We start from the raw sequence: 7,350 nt of genomic DNA, 5'->3' as shown, positions 1-7,350 counted from the left end.
CATGCCACAGTCAAGATTTGCTATTGCTGGCAAACATTTTGGTTTCATCTGCATTGCTGGCATGATTTTCTTCAGTTTCCTACGCCATATGGGCACACTGGGTTTAATCTCAAGTGCTTAGCCTTTGTCCCTGTACTTGGGAAGCTGAATTCCATTTCATATACCTTATTTTCACTAATTATTCTTTGGATTGTTAACTGACATTTTCTTCCGTGGATGATAGGCACCTAAAGTACTAGTTTGTGTTGTTTGGGTTTATTCCTTGTTTTTTTTTGTTTTGTTTTGTTTTTTGTTTTGTTTTGTTTTATTATGGACTTACGGGGCATGACCTTACTTACTGGAAAAGTAAAGATAATACGCTGCTAGATCAGACACATAGGCTTACAGGACACACTCCCCTTTTATGAGCACAAATGGGGGTGGACAAAGGGGTGGAAAAGAATTTATTCCCACGATGATGGGCATGGCTAATTAATGCCCTGACCATGACTGTTCCTCCCAATTAGGCTCCATGGTGTCTTGGTCTTGGCTGTAGACACAGGTCATACAGCTCTGAGAGAGGCATCAGCAAATTCATTTCCTATCATGAGGAGTGCAAGGTCACTTGAGCAGAGTGTCGTTTGTGCCTGTGTCCGATATCCACATGTGTGTTATGTCCCACGATGCATTATCATGGGGAAGGCACAGAGGGGCCATGCTTTGGAAGTGAACCAAGCGTGACGTCTAGCTACGATTTGGCCATGAGTTAGCAATAACGCTAGCCTCCGAAGAGTGTTAGTTATTAAATGAGTGATACGCCCAGGGCACAGGACTCAGGGGAAGAGTGTGATTATCGCTATTTTCAGCAAGTCGTGAGTCTAATCAACAGATGCGTTTTAAAACGTGTCCCCTGGTTTCAAGGAATACAACAAGAGAGCAGAAAGGGACTGGATGTACTTTGAAGCAAGGATTTGTGTTCCTCCCCCTCCGTGCCATCCCTGAGACAGTGGCAGGCTGATTCATGCGGAGTACAAGCAATTAACTCAATGTCTATGATGGACATGGTCAATGGTTGTATCTATTGATTTTCAATTATGGTGACTGCCTTGTTTGCGGCCCCCGTTGATGTCCCCTGTTGAAGGAGTGTTTGTGGAGAGTCTTGTGCTCATGCACTGAATACTGTGGACTGGACCCGGGCAGAGCATCTGACCCAGGAGGAGAGGCTCGATACGTCAGGTGTGGGCTGCGGAGCACACGGAACGAGGAGGCCAGTCAGATGCTCCTTCCGGAAATCTCAGCTAGATAAGTCTTAGATCCCGAGGTCTCAAAGAGGGCGAGCTGAGTGTACAGGAATGCAGAAGGCAGAAGGATCACAGCAGCCAACAGCAGGAGGAGGGATAAAGGAGCAGGTACCTGGAGAAGCAAGGAGCAGACAGGGGATAGAACAAGAGGGCCCTGCCCAGTAAAGATGAGGAAGGGGCTGCTGACCGTGCACTCAGCCTAGGGACAGCCTGACCTCTGGGTCCCTTGCCTTTCTGCTCTGTGAGTGCCTTGAAAGGAAATCATCTTTATTTTTAAGCTGATTTGAGTAAATATGTGTTATGTGCTGATAATCAAACATTAAAAAAAAATCAAATATTAAGGTTTTTGTGTTGTATGAACCCAGGAGGTGATATAGACAGCTTTGTATCTCAGATCATTAGGAGACAAAATAGAACTGTGGGAAAGCCCCCTAAATATAATTACGAACGCTCGTCTCCGTGTCATCCCACACATTTTCAAGTGTATTTTTTACGTTTCGTGAGCATGCTTATATCCAATTTATTTAGCACTTAATGTAGCATATTATGTTTTCTAAGTTGGCATGTGCTTTTCACAACTTCATAATAAGTCATTGATGGGTATCATGCGATCTATTTAAATTGGCCAACAGGAGGAAGTTATGTTGTTGAACCTTTTCTGCCATGAGTGACTTGGCCTTATTTTCACAAATGAAATTAAGACTCCACACGTTTTCCCTCGACCATTTTCCTTAAAGGCTCTGCATTATTTTTAAATCATGCTATGGCATTTTTTTGTGAAAACTCCCTGAGGATAATTTATTTTTTCCTTCCTTTTTTTTTTTTTTTTTTTTTAGGTCAGTTATATTTCCTGCTTGGATGCCTGTATGTGATTCTTCTCTGATTCTGTGAAGTTCTTGGCAAGCCCTCTGAGTCACCAAACTCAATTATTTCCTCGGCTGGGGAAACTTTTTTGTACGATGGTTTCAATACGGGCCTCCCCTTCCGTGGTCCTTATTTTCCCAAGGTCCAATTTTTATTTGGAGTTTAAAGTAAGATTCTGGAGGACCCTTAAGGCTGAGAAATCTAATCCATTCTCTCATTATTTTAAAAAAAAAATCCCTTGTGAAAAAATAATTTGTATTTTCTTCCTTTGTATTCCTTCCACCGTCTTAAATTGGCTACCATGTTACTGGGATGACTTCCCACCCCCCATGCTTTGCTCTGTGTTTTTTTCAGACTACAAAGCAGATCTTTGTCTTGGGATAGCATTTCGGAACACCACACCATCTCGCCCATGTCTCCCTGTTGTTCATTCAGCCTACTCCTTCCTAGCCTGCTACTTTTCTCTCCCCCCCCCCCCCCCCGCCCAACATAAGCAATCTAAACTACACCTGGGTGGCTCAGTGGGTTAAAGCCTCTGCCTTCGGCTCAGGTCATCATCCCAGGGTCCTGGGATCAGGCCCTGCACGGGGCTGTCTGCTCAGCGGGAAGCTTGCTTCTTCCTCTCTCTCTCTGCCTGCCTCTCTGCCTACTTCTGATCTCTGTCTGTCAAATAAAAATCTTCAAACCACATTTAATAGCTTGGAGTGCTAAGTTTCTAAGGACGTTTCTCTCTGCATCTCCACTGCATTCATGGAGAATGCTTCCTGGCATCCCTCTGAAAACTGCAACCCTAAGTACTGCAAAACGGAATCTTAATCCCAGGGTTCTTCTCTGACCCCAACTGTTGACTCATTCACCTGCTTGCCTCCCCAGCAGTCCTTTGTTCCCTATTCCACACTATTATTTTTTGTCCTGGGGATGTCCCCAGCCCCCGTAAATGACATGTACCTCAAATTTATTTCTGAAGACTCTTTAGATCACTCGCCAAAATGCCCCCAGTCTGGTTTACGCTATAAAGAGGCAGACCCAATATATTTCGCTCACCACTCTGGTTTCAGTGCAGAAAACATGATCTCAGAGCATTCTCAACAATAACCATTCAGCCAATCTCTTGCATCATTAATTATTGAAGAACATCTCCTGTGAGTGAGAGAAGATCTTGAGTGAAGGGAGATCTAGAAAAGCCTGATGTTTGCAGAAAGCTTGTACGGTCAGAGCCTTGTCATTGCAAGGATTGGTTTCAAGATCCAATGAGTGTTCCAGAGTTATGTGATGTCACCTCTAAGAATAGCTTTCGGGAAAATCTGCATTTTTGAACCAGGATGTCAGCAGAGGAGGCGCTCCTGCTGCTGGAGTTCTTGGTGTGTGTCAGCTTTTCAAATGTTGTCATGGGGGCTTTGTAAACTGACTTGAGTCATCCTGCTTTGAAAACAAAGAGACTGAAGGGTGGGAGAGGTTGTCCAGGGGCCAAAGATTTGCACCGGGATTCTCCTCCAAGCTGCTCCGAAGCTGGTTTCATTGTTTGGGTTCGAAAACGCAGACTTGGTGGCTCCCTGTATAGCTTGGGCTGCGCTCTTGGGGGAAACCTGAATGCTCTCTTTGATTTGGAGAGCTGTGCTCCATTCCTCTGGCCCCCACCCTGCACTGCCCTCCGAGCACTCTGTCCCTCCTGGTTGTTACATGTCTGAGGACCAACACTGCATTTTGGCTCCAGCAGCATGCAGTGCAGCCAGCCTGCTAGGTGAGGCCCACGTGGGGCAGAGGAAATTCGGCTCTCCCTCTCTTCCTCTACTACTGAGATTCATGTTCCTTCCCAAGGGTTTCTTCCCTACATGGATGGCTGCCCGTCTCACTTCCAACACCACCCCCTCTAAGAATCCTGCTGTGCAAACTGAGAAGGGTTCGGCTCTGTGATGAACACTTTAATTTCGCATGGAGTAAATTACAATCTTTCCAGTGAGTGGCTGTTATGCCACAAACAGCAAGGACACTATTTTTTTTAACATGCCTTCGATTTTGCACTTGAGTCCCATCTTTATAATTACTAAATAGACACAGGGAGAACATTTATTGTGAAAGACGGTAAAATTGTTTTCTTTTTGAACTTGGGGCTCATGCGCAGGTTTGGAAACAAAGCTTGTGGTAAGCTGGGTCATGGATCAGCAGATGTGGAGAGGAAGGCAGCCCCCGTGGTCGACCACAAGTACCCAGGCTGCCCATGTAAGAGTAATGCAGTTGTGGACATGATGTCCAGAACCCTCCATCGCTCATGGTAGAGATGCTGTCCACCTGATATCAGCTTAGGTCTGACCTCAGTGAACTCTGTCTTTCTCCTCCATGTTCCTCATCTTTCTTCATATTTTATCCTGACATCTTGGCCAGACCCTTAACCTCTTCCATGCTGAGAGACCCAATGGCAAAGTCTGGTTGTGCCACAGTCTCAAGTTCACTTTAAAATGTATGGGAGGTTTTACCACACTAGTTTTGTTTGTTTTTGGTTTTGTTCCTGATCAGCTAGAAAGAACTACAGATAAAAAATGATCTGCCAGGTAGCATTCCCCTTCATGTTAGGAAAATGAAATATTTACCAGGAGATACCAAAGGACTGAGAACAAAGCAAATTTGAGCACCATATCCATTAATCCTTTTCTTTAGGATACTGAAGCTCTCAGCATACTTGAGAGTATTGCATAAATATGGTCACTGTCATGATTTAAATATTTTTCTTTTTAAACTTTACACAGTTGACACCATCTACATGATGCTGGTTTCGGAATCACATGTGTTGGAAGCTGCATTGGCAAGAAAATAGACAAGGTCATAGGCGTTATCTTTCTTATCAGTCAACCCTGAGATTCCTTCCAATAAACAAGTGGATGGAAGCAACCAGAAATGTGTCTTGCGCCAGGAATCTCCACTTGTGATAATTCTGTTTTTTAATGAGTCCTTGGGTTTGTGCAAAAGGAATTTCTTTATACGTTTTTGTCAACAAGCACTTATTGAAGTTCCTTGCCAAAGACAGTTGAACGAAAACATATTTATTACACTGTTCTTGCTTACAATGTGATACAAACAGAGATGTAATAAAAACCAGAGGGGGAAAAGATAACCTCTGTGTTTAATAATATAAGACAATTTCCATAGACCCAGTCATGTTAGTCATGTCTGCTCGTTGAACATGGTTTTAAAAAAAAGATGGCCCCCCTTTTCTTGGAGGGGGACATGGCAAAGCTGTAGTCCCAGTCCCAGTGAATGTGTTTGAAGAGTTGCACTCACACACACATTGATAATAGAAGGTTGTTTCTCTTGATGGTATCAGGAGTTTCCCAGTATATAGTGTCCATATACTCATCTCCATTGGAATTGTGGTATATCCTATCTGGCAGAAACTGGTTAAGTGTTACATCCCTTTATCACTTTCCTTGGATACATTGCAAGCATGTATGCAGCTGTGGGTTTATTTCATCAGTCAGGGCTACTTTATCTAATCCAACGTATGATTGTTCCTTTGCTGTGGAAAATAGAATTAAATATTTTCTTCACAGGTAAGTCCAGCCTTAGACAAGCAAGAAATTTGTGCATGTGTTCTTCTTCCCTCTCCTTTCTTAATCAATTCATCCTAAATAAAGAGGGTAGGGCTGAGAACGACAGCTGTTCATGCCAGGGCAGGGAGAAAGCCTCAGTGGTCCAGACCAAGAAGTCGGAGCCAGTGTGAGGAAAAGCCACATTGGAGGGCTGCCTGGTGTGGGATGTTGAGGTCCAAAGGAGGAGACGGGGCTCTAGTGTTGGAGAGAGGAAGCAAGAGCAGTTACGGGAGATTGCAAACATATAAGGGGGAGGAACAAATAAGCGAGTAACACAACTCACAATGGGAGCCAAGGTTTTCATGGTCAGATAAGGGAGATAAAATGAGCAGTGGAAAAAGCTTGAATGAAGCCTGTGGTGTGGAAATAGGATCGGAGGTATTTGTGTGAACTCATGGTTTTTGATACAGTCAGAGACATAAAGAAATGAATAGAGATAAAAATGAGTGCGTCTATCCCTCATTTTGTTTACTAAGCGGGTGTGGGAACAACGGCAGTCTGAAGGTGATGAGCACACCAAGGGCCCAGATTTTGGCTTCTAGGTACCATTCTTTATTAAAGTGCTACGAGGTCTCCTTAGCAGGGGGGAAAAATGGCAACAGTCCAGGGCTGGATCAGGAAAAGTACAAGCTGAGTACTTGCACTTTCGGACACAAGATATCTTGTGTCCGAAAGTGCCGAAATGATGAGGTCATGTCCAAAGAACACAAACTCTAATTTGGAGGAGCTGGCACTGGTCAAACTGGGGACAATTTGAATGGATTCGAAGCCACTGAATGAAATGACACACTGAGAAGGACATCAAAAAATGTTGTGCACCTCAAGATGGTCTCAAAAGAGAAACTTTCACTCCTTCAGGGGATATTCCTGCCAAAGACACACAGCTTGACTAGAATCATACAGAGAATCAGACAAACTCATTTTGAGGGGCATTCTGCAAAATAACTGGCCTGTGAACCTCAAAATTATCAAGGTTATAAAGGTCAAGGGAAAATCTGAGGAACAGCTCCAGATTGAAAGACATGACCAAAGGCCTTATGTGATACTAAAATGTAATTTTTGACGTTAAAGGATGCAATTGTGATAACTGGAAAATTTAAATAAGGTCTGGAGATTAGACCACTGTAATGGATCCAGGATAATTTCTTTATTTTGATGCAAGAGTTTCCCCATTTGTAGAAAGCATGTAGCGCATTTTCAAGATTCATGATGCCCCAGAGTCCCCATGCTTACTCATAAATGGTTCCAGAAAATTAAAATAGTTTACACTATTTAGAAAAATTTGTATATTTGACGGCTTTTTTGTTAAGAACTAAGGAAATGGACTATGAGCTTCTTCTTCTGAGGCTTCTGATAAGGAGGTAGACCTGTTTTGCCCCAGCAGGTTCACGGCCTATTTGGGCTGTGGGGATCCCATGCATGTGGGGTAGTTGGGGGGAGGAACAGGAAAAGATCTTAGTCATGGAAGGTAATGGTGAACCAGTATCTCCTTTCCTGCAGAGTGGAGGCTGATGCTCCCCATTGAGGAATGAGGGAGCTGTGTCCTCCCAAAAACTTCATCTCTGCCATTTTGTTCCTGGATGAGCTGATGCCACCAGAGAGGCCATCCAGATGGCAGGGTC

Source organism: Mustela nivalis (genome assembly GCF_964662115.1).
Source record: "Mustela nivalis genome assembly, chromosome: X".
NCBI lineage: Eukaryota > Metazoa > Chordata > Mammalia > Carnivora > Mustelidae > Mustela > Mustela nivalis.
The sequence above is the reverse complement of the archived record's forward strand: the minus strand, read 5'-3'. Positions refer to the sequence as shown.